This window comes from Nannobrachium achirus (genome assembly GCF_963921795.1).
Source record: "Nannobrachium achirus genome assembly, chromosome: 18".
NCBI lineage: Eukaryota > Metazoa > Chordata > Actinopteri > Myctophiformes > Myctophidae > Nannobrachium > Nannobrachium achirus.
In genome coordinates, this window is record NC_137825.1 from 24,292,481 (window position 1) to 24,305,438 (window position 12,958).

The 12,958-nt window shown below is 45.1% G+C and overlaps 1 protein-coding gene across 1 annotated transcript in view; it reads left to right on the plus strand.

Moving 5' to 3' along the window:
• Positions 1-12,958, plus strand: part of ptprea (protein tyrosine phosphatase receptor type Ea) — a 130,266-nt gene that overhangs the window by 55,462 nt on the left and 61,846 nt on the right. Inside the window, exon 2 of the mRNA XM_080747128.1 lies at positions 11,205-11,516. The gene's annotated coding sequence lies outside the window, so the exon portion shown is untranslated. The remainder of the gene's footprint in view (positions 1-11,204; positions 11,517-12,958) is intronic.

Consider the following 12,958-nt stretch of genomic DNA (forward strand, 5'->3'; position numbering starts at 1 on the left):
CCCACCGGCTTCAGATTCGGCACGCGCGTTCCCCGCCGCGGCACGGAGTGCAGTGCCGGGTCTCGACCCGACCCGACGCGCGGTTTTCCAGAACCGGCGCGAAACGTTCGGAATCTCCTTATGCGGGGTTGATTGTTGACATCAGGCTGTTTCTGAGGAAATCGGCGAAAGCTCTGACTCATTGTGACATCACTTCATAAAAGGCTCTGACATCACGTACGCCACATGAGTCAACAAAAAATCTCTGTGAGTGTGTATGTATGTAGGTAATCCGCGTATCTCGAGAACCGTTCGTCCCACGGGCACGCGCGTTCTCCATATATGGGCATAAAATGAATGCCCCCATATGAGAACCGTTCGTCCCACGGGCACGCGCGTTCTCCATATATGGGTATAAAATGAATGCCCCCATATATGGGCATAAAATGGATAAAGGGACACAGACAGACAGATTCAGAGATCTCCATATATGGGCGTGAAATGGACGCAAATAGACAGATATCTCCATATATGGGCATATATGGGCATAAAATGGACCCAGAACTATATGGACGCAAATGGCATATATGGGCATAAAATTTACGCAGAATCACAAAGATCTCCATATACGGGCATAAAGGGACACAGACAGACACACAGACAGACGGATACAGAGATCTCCATAAATGGGCATAAAATGGACGCAAATGGCATATATGGGCATAAAATTAATCACGTACGCCACATGAGTCAACAAAAAATCTCTGTGAGTGTGTATGTATGTAGGTAATCCGCGTATCTCGAGAACCGTTCGTCCCACGGGCACGCGCGTTCTCCATATATGGGCATAAAATGAATGCCCCCATATGAGAACCGTTCGTCCCACGGGCACGCGCGTTCTCCATATATGGGCATAAAATGAATGCCCCCATATATGGGCATAAAATGGATAAAGGGACACAGACAGACAGATTCAGAGATCTCCATATATGGGCGTGAAATGGACGCAAATAGACAGATATCTCCATATATGGGCATATATGGGCATAAAATGGACCCAGAACTATATGGACGCAAATGGCATATATGGGCATAAAATTTACGCAGAATCACAAAGATCTCCATATACGGGCATAAAGGGACACAGACAGACACACAGACAGACGGATACAGAGATCTCCATAAATGGGCATAAAATGGACGCAAATGGCATATATGGGCATAAAATTTACGCAGAATCACAAAGATCTCCATATACGGGCATAAAGGGACACAGACAGACAGATTCAGAGATCTCCATATATGGGCGTGAAATGGACGCAAATAGACAGATATCTCCATATATGGGCATATATGGGCATAAAATGGACCCAGAACTATATCTGCAGTGATCTCCATATATGGACATAAAATGGACGCTGACAGACAGACAGATAACAGATATCTCCATATATGGGCATAAATGGACACAGGCAAACAGATGGTCAAAACGGGTCCTATGACAACAGGTATAATGGGGTTTGCATTAAAGGGCGGGGCATTCATTCCCTATTTACATTGTTCCGAGTTGGCCAGGTCGCCGACTAGACGCTGGGCCGCCCGAAGGGCGGCCCAGCTTCTAGTTTAAAAAATTAACTAAACTAGTGAAAACAGACGATCTACAGTGCAGATGATCGGCAGACTGCTAGGCGAGCGCTCGCGCTACGTCATCACACAATGACATCAAAACATCGTCATCACAGCAAATGTAATTGTCCTTTAAAAGCAATCATCCAATTAACAAAGTGTCATTCAACAACTTGTTCCAACTAATTAAGCTGGTGTTTAACACATTATCCTGTAAATTAGTTCCACTGATTCACAGTGGTGCTGGAGTGTGGAATGATTCACTGGACGATACATCTGAAAGGAGGACCTACGAATTCCGACCATGCTGCTGTGGTAGTCGGACACAAGATGTACTCATTTGGAGGATACGACGGTCTCGTGAACCTCAACAGTGATCAGATTGATGTCCGCATCTTCAACACATTGTCTTTGCGTTGGAAGAAATTGCCCCCTGTGACAAATGGAAATGTGGTTCCCTCCAAGCGATACGGCCTCACAGCTGTGCAGGTAGAAGAAATTGCCTACATCTGGGGAGGGCTTCCTTACTGCAATGTGCTTTATGCCTTTGATGTTGACACCCACAGCTGGTTCAAACCCAAAGTGTCTGGGAATATTCCAGTAGAAAGGAGCCACCACTCAGCCTGTGTCCTGGAGAAGGTCATGTATGTGTATGGAGGATGCCATACTAACCAGCTAACTGGTCACCTTAATGACATGTACAAGTTGGACACCACCATAATGGTCTGGTCTTTAATTAACATCAGAGGCACTACACCACCTCAAACACATCACTCTGCCACCATCATCGGAACAAAGATGTTTGTATTTGGGGGCATGGAGGGGGGTTATGTCCACAAGAAGCTCACAGTGTTTGACACTGAGAGAAAGTGCTGGCTGAGCAAGCCTTCTGTACACATTCCCCCAGAAAAACGTTCATGTCATTCAGCCTTTGCCTACAATGGAGAGCTGTACATATTTGGTGGCTGGAAGCGCTACAACCATTTCTCGAACAATCTGTGGAAATTTAGTCCAGAGACCCTTTCCTGGAGGAAGGTTAAGCCCAAGGGCAAAGACCTGTGCAGTATGTTTTGGATGTGCTGTTGCATGGTGGGAGATTGTATCATCATCCATGGAGGATACATGGACGACCAGTACCACATTTCTGGTGAACTGTGCATCCTGGACTTAAATCCTAGCCTGAAGACATTATGCAAGCTAGCGGTCACTCAGCATGGTCTGGAGCAGTCTGAACTCTCACATGACATCAGGTGGGAACTGGCAGCTATGACCAACAACAGCAGAAAGAAATGATGAACCCCGAATTATGATTCACGATTATTCAAAACAATAATGTATTGTGACAGGACTACCAATACGCTTTTGTTGACCTCCAGGGGTCTACACTTGGTGGCCTCCATCTTTTCCATCCTTCAATCTCAACGTCAAGGGCAGTTTGATGATTAAACATCAGAGTAAAGGGTCAGTCAGTGGGAGGATTCTCTGAATCAAAACAAAATTCACTGCTTTTTTTTTTCTTCAAAAAGCTGATGTACAGTGTGTGAGTACAGTTGGTAATGTGGTTTAAAGTGCTCATGTGGCCTAGTCGCTTCTTTTTTGCTTGTTTTCCGAGGCCTGGTTGCTTATCGCTCCCACAAAATCTGGCAACACTGAGTGAGGACTAAAAAGATTAATTATTTATCACGTTTATGTATGGGTTTGGTGTGGTTGGCCAGGGTAAGGACCTGGGAGGGTGTGTGTGTGTGTGTGTGTGTGTGTGTGTGTGTGTGTGTGTGTGTGTGTGTGTGTGTGTGTGTGTGTGTGTGTGTGTGTGTGTGTGTGTGTGTGTGTGTGTGTGTGTGTGTGTGTGTGTGTGTGTGTGTGTGTGGTGTTTTATATGACCTACATGTCCCACTGGTTCTCCTTGTTCATAGACACCATCCATCCATCCATTCATTCATTACTTACACCAGCACAGCAGAGCGCTCAAGTACTGAGTTCGGCTGCGTATGTATGTCGGTGTCTGTCTGTGTTTAAGCCTGTAGCCCAATCAGGGACCAGCGTTTCTGGCAACGTCATCATTAACAGCCAATGAGCATTCATGGTGATTCCAGATTTCACTGGCATCGCCAGTGGTGATGCCAGTCGTCAGCGCACCTCATGGCGCGTGCACAAGTAGGCCATAGTGCACAAGTAGGCCATACATGGCCTACTTGTGCACTAGGCGCTAGTTGGCACCTCGACAGAGTGCAGTTCTGGTCCGATCTGTGTATTTCTGTTCCTCTCTATTTTCACCACAGCACCAAGTAGTCAAACAGAAAGAGGCTGGAGGGCCTACTGCAGGTGTAGAGCTTTCTTTCAGTGTGTGTCTTTTTTTTTTCTTCTTTCGTGTATAGTCAGATGGCCGCCTCAGTGTCTTGTAGCCATAGCCTCGACTCTGGTCTGGCCCCATACAGTACGTCAAAGAGGCTGGCTCCTGAAAGTTGTCACCATACAGCAGGGACGTGCTGGCCATTGGGAAAAGCGGGACAACTCCCGAACGGCCGGTTCATTTCCGGCCTGGACCGGCCATTGGAAAAAAATGAAATGACGGCCTTTGTTCCATTTTGGGGGCTGGGCGGCCAACAAAGTAAATCGTCACTGTCGGACAGAAACCTTGTATCTCCAAGTTTCAAATTTGTACATTTTTTCGCAAAGCCCTGCTTCATCATACAAGGCCGTCGCACAAAAGTAGTGAAAACAGCAGATCTACAAGCACACAACGCCTCGCACCGCGAGGCGTTGTGTGCTTGTAGATCGGCTGTTTTCACTAGTTTAAATCATTTTTAAAATGATAAATTCAAAACAAACGGTTTTGGACATACAAAGTTTCCACCCAACAACAACGAAATATAACTCATGTAATTGCCCCATTGGCTTGTCACTTTGTCACAAATCTTTGAGTAGCAGCAGCGCTATAGAGAGAGATCTCTCTCTATAGCGTGCAATGAGGGCCTCTCCAACTCTTTTCCCCGGGCTGAATCAGGGGCCCAGCATGTCCCTGCCATACAGGGTGCAGGTGGTAATTACACAGTGTTTGACAGACTCACTGCACTGGCATGCTGCTGCTGCTGTGCTGTCAGGCCGAGCCCCCACTTGTTCATGGGCCATTTGGAGCGGTCGACCCCGGCATGTGTAGGCGGCTCAGCAGGGTGCCTTCATCGCCGGCGTGGCAGGGCTTCACCTTTGACGCCATGACATCTCCTGGGTCCCACAATGTAGCCATGGATTCTTCTCGTGGGCACGGCCGTCTTCTCACTCCTGTTTACGAGATGCCACAAGCCCATCTTCTGTATCTGTGCAGGTGGATGGATGTTTGTTTGCACGGATCACTTCACTCTCTGAACTCTCAAATCTCTCTCTCTCTCTCTCTGTGTGTCTTTCACCCACGCATCTCTGTCTCTCTCGCTCCCGCACGTTTACAGATAGATCCATTGCCCTCGGGCCAGTAGGTTACTGTTGCCGTATTTATTGACCCCGCCGGTTTGACGGAGCGATTCCGTCGGGAAGGCGAAGGCCTCGAGGAGGATGTCGTGGCTGGTGACCCTTATAATTGGATCAGAGCTTGTTCCTCACACACGCAGACAAAAGGACATGACCACATTCTGCACACATGGAGCTCATAGAATGCGTAGGGTTGCTGGCTTTTCATGTGCAGTTTTATAGGTTACGTCCTCTCTCTCTCTCTCCCTTTCTTCTCTCTCTCTCTCTCTCTCTCTCTCTCTCTGATGTTGTCATGCATGGCGATCCCCTCGCACAGTTTGTGTTTGGCGGAAAGCAGACAGAAACGCCAGTTAATCCCAAAGTAAATTCTGTCCCATCTGGAGTATATGGGGACAACTGTTTTTTTTTTCTTTTTTTTTTTCAGACTCAAAATGTAGCCGAATGTAATCCCACACTGTCGGGGCCTCTTCTTGATGTTATTTCACCAGCCATGAGGTTGTTGTTTGAATTGAAATTGAAACGCAGGCCTCGCGTCGTGGGGAGCACGAGCTCTCCAGGAAAGATGGAAATGTAATATGCTGCGAAATTATTAGCTATTATGTGGGATGATATCATCATCTTATACATACATACCGTATAATATAGTGGTCTCCTGTCTCCTAATATCTCCGTTCCACTCTCTCTGCTTTGCTGCTGGCTGGGGTCTGTGAGACTTTGTCTCACCACCAATGCCATTATTTGGCTGTCATGGAAATCCCGCCGGCATGACACCTAATTTTCCGAGATGTCACACAGGGGCAGGCTGCGCGCGGACGGCGTGCTTTCACCGGGGAGCTCCTGGTGCGGTGGGGTGGGAGTGGAAGGAAGAAGGGGTGGGGGAGAGGGGCGGGAGTTTAGGAGTGCGAAGGGCAGGGGCGTCACGAGAGGGGGGGAAAGTGGGACTGAGTTACTAGGGCCCAAGGTGGAGGGAGGGGCTGTAATTATTTTATACTTTAGCTATTGAAAAATAGCAGACATGCAAGCTCACAGCGAGCTTGTAGATCTGCTATTTTTGAAAAGTCATGAAAATGTGTGTGCAAATCTTTGAATGTATGTATTTTTTAAGCAAACATTTATAACTCAAAGTTTGCTTCTGGGGGGGTCCCTGGAACTAAATATTTTGAGATGGGGGGGTTCGTGGCCAAATACATATCATTTTGGGGGGTCCTTCACATGAAAAGGTTTGAGCACCACTGACATAAAACATAGGTTTTTCAAAAAATCTATGTGAAATATTCAAAGATTTTTCAAAAATAGCAGATCTACAAGCTCGCAGCGCGGCACTCGGTGCCGCGCCGTGAGCTTGTATATGTGCTATTTTTCAAAGTACCCACTAGGGCCCAGAATTTGGTGCGACACCCCTGGCGAAGGGGTTCCATTTATTCCACGTCGCAGCCGTGCCCGGGAGAAAGAAGCGGAATAAGAGTAAAGAGAGACCCCTCGCACAAAGACCCCTACCCAGTACCCCACCCACCCCCACCCACCCCCTCTCTCCTCCTAGCTTCTCCCCCCGCCTGGCTAGACTGCCGTTGTCATGGAAACCGCTCTGAATGCTTATACTCTGAGATGCCGTGGCTGCTCACAGTGTTCCCAGGTAGATAAATTGTGCTCTAGCTCTAGCTTCTTGCCCGTTGCCCCCATTTTTTCCATCTCTATCTCTCACAGGGGGGGCCGGGGGGGGGGGGGGGGATTGGGTGGATAGAAGGGGGTTGAGTCGTACCTTACTAGCACGTCGCTCGCTGACAGTGGGTAAGATGGAGTGCTACTGTATCATCAAGCCACAATCTCCTGTACGGCACAATACAATAGAGTTCAGTTTTAGCCTCGTGGGTTATTCCTCAAACCTGATCGTTCAATAGAAGAGAATAGAAGAGTGTCAGGCTATAGAGGCGTATATCATATACGGGTAGTGGTTCTGAAACGTTCTTAATTTCATTAACGGACCCGAATGCATTTGGTTCCATTTCAGGCATTGACACTAAGGCTTGCCCACCTGCCCCCGGCAGGTGAAGTTGGCTTTCAGGTTGCCCGACCGGGCAAGTGCTCATTTGAGAGGGGACGCAACCGTCTCGAGTTATGTCTAAACACCTGAACATGGCCAGTGCGCTCTGTCTGGTTTGGTCTGAGGAATATAAAATAAGTGCACTGTTTACCTACAATGTGCTGTTTTTACTGTTGCTACACTTAAAAATATAAAATAACAAGTGTGAAACCATAGACTATATTCAATCATAGCTATGTAGGTATTTGTATTTGGAGGTATTGACCCCACTTTGAGAACAACTGTACTTGGAGAACTGCTTTAATGGTTGACCTCTTAACCACTTAAACCCTCCATACTTAAAAAACATAAACCTGAGTTACTTGCCGTACTTGTACCGCTATAAGTTCCTATTACTACATCAGATTTCTTCACTGAAAATAGACACATCTATAAGCTCACATCGCTTTGCGAGAGCTTGTAGAGCTGCTATTTTTGGCAGTGTTTCCTCCAGAATCACTTCTCTAAAGAACCATACAGTGGCTTATTTCATCTTCATTTCTTTTCAACCTTTTTTAATTCTCTGAAAACACACTGGGGGCTGAGAACCTCTTTTCCAGTGGTGCCGAGATTACAATTCTGAGAAAAGCACAAACAATATGAAGATGAAAAAATTAAATTACTTAAAAGAAAATGACATCATTTATTCAACATCGATTAAAACTGGTGCAATTTAGATTGACCAATCTAATATCTGTTGTATCCGACTGAAAATGACCAAGGGGAACAAGAGAGCTGTACTTAGCGAAGCCTGTAAGGTATGCGGGACACGACACTTGAAAGCAGACCTTCCAAACTCAGTGGAGACACACATAATCTCAAGCATCAAACCGAATCCTGAGTATGGTAGGCAGTCCTACACTAGTTTTCCATTAGTACTACAGTATATATAATATAGCACCTCAACCATCCCAAAGAACAACACCATTTGTTCAGTAGGTGAGCTGCTGGGCTGGCATCAATACAACAAACAAAATCCTGATTCCAAAGGCAACTCCTTGCAACATGCAACTACTTGCAACAGTTATCCCCAATGGGAGTTGCAAGGAGTTTGCGTTGGTCCGGACCTGAACTGTTTTGTTGCAAGGAGTTGTGAGTGTGACTAGTTGCATTTGTGCGGTCTGGCCTTTTAGTCTGAAAGAGTCCAAGTTGACCCGGCCTGGAGTGTAAGTTTAATACAGTACATTAACGCTGTAGGATTTCTGCAGACAGTGCATCAAATTCCCTCTGGTGGAGGAAATTATTCAGTGATATTATACTGTATGTGACACTTTGAGGGAATCATGCTAAAATATGTATGTAGCTTTATGAAACTCTAGCTTCTTGAGAGACCAGGCCTCACATCTGAGGATGATATTATGCATTTCTTTTTATATTTATATTTTTTTCATTCCATTCAGCAGATTTACAAATTAGTGTGAAGCTAAATGCTTTACTTATTAAACGAGGTTAGTCTGGATAAAAAAACATGCAACCTGCTGTGAGTCTGTGTCTGGTGGATTTGGGAGGCTTAATCCCATGCCTCTGATTATAAAAATATCGAAATGTTTTAACTTAAAGGGCTTTGCATGGTCAAGTGCCTCTGTGTGCCACTAGTAAAATCCTCAGTGTTAAATTATCCACTTGTAACTCAGAGAGTGTATAAATGTAACACTTTCCCGAGTTAAATTAACACTCAAGATTTTACAGTGCAGCGCTCCAAGCCCCCTCAGGCCCTTTTAATTGGTCTGATGCAAAAAAAGAAAAAAGGCTAAATGAAATGAAAAGCAGATTCGGTAAAACCTCAGGGAAGCTTTTAACTCATTGAATGCCATTTCAAGATGGCCCCCAAGTACCAGACTGCCACTATCCTAGATTTCTAGTGCACGGATCAATTTTTAGTGCACGGATCGTGCACGCCCATGCACCATATATGCATCATATGTGTAGTACTTTTTAACAGCTTTCAAACAAAGAAATCCGCTTGGAAATCCGTTCAGGCATTCATGAGATAGAAGCCTTCAAAGTCAGACAAAACAAACACTGCCACCTTCCAAATTTCTAGTGCACGGATCAATTTTTAGTGCACGGATCGTGCACGCCCATGCCTAGATCATGCACCATATGTGTAGTACTTTTTAACAGCTTTCAAACAAAAAAATCCGCTTGGAAATCCGTTCAGGCATTCATGAGATACAAGCCTTCAAAGTCAGACAAAACAGCCATTTTTGACATTTTGAAAGATGTGTTTGTTATGGGGCTAAACATGCAATTTCGCAATTGCGATCATGCCTAATACATTTGAGGCATTTTTAGATTTTTTTTTTTTTTTTCAAAATGGCTTCCAACTCGGGAAACTCGGGCTGTGGCAGCCTGGGAGTACTGTAATAACTCGTGAAACTCGTGCCTTGGCAGTCAATGAGTTAAAAAGAGGGGAGGAAAAAAAGTTCATAACTAATATGTTTTTTATGTGTTATGTACTGTACTGTACTGCATTGCGTTCATTCCATGTTATTTGTATATGTATATTTGCAGTATATACATTAACCTAATCTAGCCGTTCTACTAGCTCACAACGTGTCACAACACCGCATTGTGAGCTTGTAGATCAGCTATATTTGGCAAACAGGTAGAGTCAACCAACCAAGTACAGTTTCGACTCGGGTCCGTTTCACCAAAGAATAGAGGGTTTTTAAGTGGTTATGCAATTTGTATGTAATTTAAGTGGTTGTGATGCAATTTGTATGTAACATATTGTTTTGGAAAGTGCCATATTATTATAACCATAATTTAGACAAAGGCTTACTTGCTTAGTTCATTACTTGACAATGATTATCTTTCCTTCTCCATTGCTTGTGCGTGTGCGTGTGTGTGCATGAATGAACGGCACTGTAATCCATGAAGCAGAACCTGATTAAAGGTGTTTCATTACAACACCAGGGAGGGTCTCTAACTAATGAATGCTTGGATTACGCATGTACGCACGCACACACACACACACACACACACACACACACACACACACAGACACACACGCACACGCACACTCTCTCTCTCTCTCTCTCTCTCTCTCTCTCTCTCTCTCTCTCTCTCTGGCTGAGAACTCATCATTCTGGTCCCTGTTAACAGTCAATTGCACAGCAAAATGCAGGGCCATTTAAAGACGCCATCCGTATGTTTCACGTCCTACCTAAATCACCTCCCCATCCATCAGACAAGAGGGGCAGTCCCCGCTTATAGCTCGGCCTGTATGCATGGGGGAGATATACTGCGCTCATGGGGTTCAGGCAGTACTGCTTTCTCAACGAGCCAGTGTCTAAATGTCTCAATGGATGGGTTGAGGGCATGGGGAGACCTCCTCCAACCACTGCAGATGTAGTTAAATTATAATAATTGGGGCAGCAGTGGCTCAGGAGGTAGAGCGGCCGCTTGGGAGATTCCGGGTTCGATCCTCGCCTCAGCTCCCGCCCCTGTGTTATGTCCAAGTGTCCTTGACCAAGACACAGAGGAACCCCTGTAGCTGCTCCCGATGAGCAGGTTGGTGCCGTGCACAGTTTCCTCTGCCGCAGGTCCGTGTGTGAATGGGTGAATGTAATGCACATTCGTAAAGCACTTTAATGTAGATAAAGGCGCTATATAAATGCACCATTTAATACATTACTTTAAGTACAAAGTTCCGGATTGCAGGTTTAACCCGTTAAAACGGGGAAAGCATCTGTGTCATTTTAGATGTTTGCGTCGACTATTCAAAAATTGCTCTTATACAAGCTATGCGCCGTGCCCCGCTGCGAGCTTGCACATCTGCTATTTTGGGTAATTTTTGAAAAATCTTGAACGTGTGAGAACTACTGATTTAGAAGACATGTGTCGGATGACTCGGATCTACCTCAGGTCTTTAATTCCTGAAATGTAACGCTGCATAGCCAAAAGAGACAGCACAACCCCCCTTCCTCCTCACACTCGTCCTACCGCACCTTCTCCTTACACTCTCTCTTTTAATGGCTCGTGTGATTAAATGTGTTGCACAGCATTAATGGCTCGCCTCTCTCCCCCGTTCTGTCTGTTTTCTCACAAAAAGGTGGTGAGCAACGCTGCTTTGGAGACAGACTGTGACTGACTGGCTGGCTGGCTGGCTGGCTGGCTGGCTGGGATCCCAGAGACACATCTCACCGCTGTCTGGATCCTCCAGAGACCACCTCTCCATCTCCTGAGGGCCCGCCAGACCAGACCAGACGGACCCCTCACTCTTATATACCCCCCCTCACCACCACCACCATCATCCACACCCCAGCTCAGAGCAATGTGACCACTTGGAGCCAGCCTGAACCAAACTGAACAACTGCTGTTATGGATCTGAGGAGGAGCATACACTGAATCAACACTCATCCAGGTAATGAAATGCGCTGTTGTTTTCATGTTATATAGGACTCTCTAACTTCTGAGAGAGTACACAATGGGGATGCCCCGATCACGTTTTTTTTGCTCCCGATTCGATCCCGATCAAATATTATTGCTTCCGATTCGATCCCGATCTTTCCCGATCCGATCTTTTGGCAAGGTATTAAGAAAAAAAAAATTCTATTCATTCTATCACTTAGTGCAGCACTGAATCAACAAATTAAAAACAAAGTTTATGAGTAGTGTACCACAAAATAAACATGCAAACTAAATCAAATTAAGAGCAGAATAGTGCAATAAGAACATAATTCTATAACTTTTTTTTACAAAACGAAAACAAAACTAAATATTTACATTTAAATATCCCGTGTTGAACAAACTAAAATATGTCTAAAACCTCAGTAAACTTCTTCATAATCACATATAGGCCTATAACTGTCTCCAGCCACACGTCACACACAAACTATATAAAAACTGGTTAAACATTGGCCATTTTTAAAGTTGAAACAAAATAAGTTAAGAACCAATTAACCAGGCTGCTTGAAAAGTATGCATCTGTAGCAGCTAGTTGACAGTGCAGAGAGACATAATTGCCTTCCTTTGATCCATTAACAAGGGGCCTGTTACTACTTATTGGCATCAGCTGCCAGCTGGACAGAGTCTGACACAATCACCTCCCCTCTGCAGGGCTCTGTCTGTCTCATTTCTCCAAAAGAACTTTAATGATTGAAAATGATTAAGGATTACTGTGATTATGGTAAGCTTACGTTTCGCATTCACCTTACCTGTAACTTTCACTACTCCCAGAAAATATTTTTTTGGATTTTTTTTTTTTTTTCTCGATTTTTTTTTCCCGATCTCCGATCTTATAAAAATGACCATATCGGCGGCCGATCCGATCACGTGATCGGGATTGGGCAACACTAGAACCAACACATTTGTAGGCTCTCGGAGTTACAGACCTGCAAGGGTCCATTTGGCACTATAGCTTCCTCGAGACTCCTCCGTCTACTACTCAGTTTCAAAAGGATCAAATGAGCACTGAGGCTTTTACCGTGTAGCCTACTATAACGTATATGCAAGCCCATTTCAGCCAGCGAATAAAAGAATCTCTTAATTGTGTGAGGTTTTTATCTTGCAATTACAACCTTTTCTTCTTCTCACAATTACCCTCTTTCACACGATAGGAGGAAAAACCTCAGAAATCAGAGATATAGAAACTCATAAAGGGGGGCTTCCATAATAGAGTGACACGCAGGGACGTGCTGGTCATTGGGAAAAACTCCCGAATGGCCGGTTCATTCCCGGCCGGTCCAGGTCGGCCATTAGGAAAAATAAATAAATAAAATGACGGCCTTTGTTCCACTTTGGGGGCTGGGCGGCCAACAAAGTAAATCGTCACTGTCTGGCAGAAACCTTGTATCTCCAAGTTTC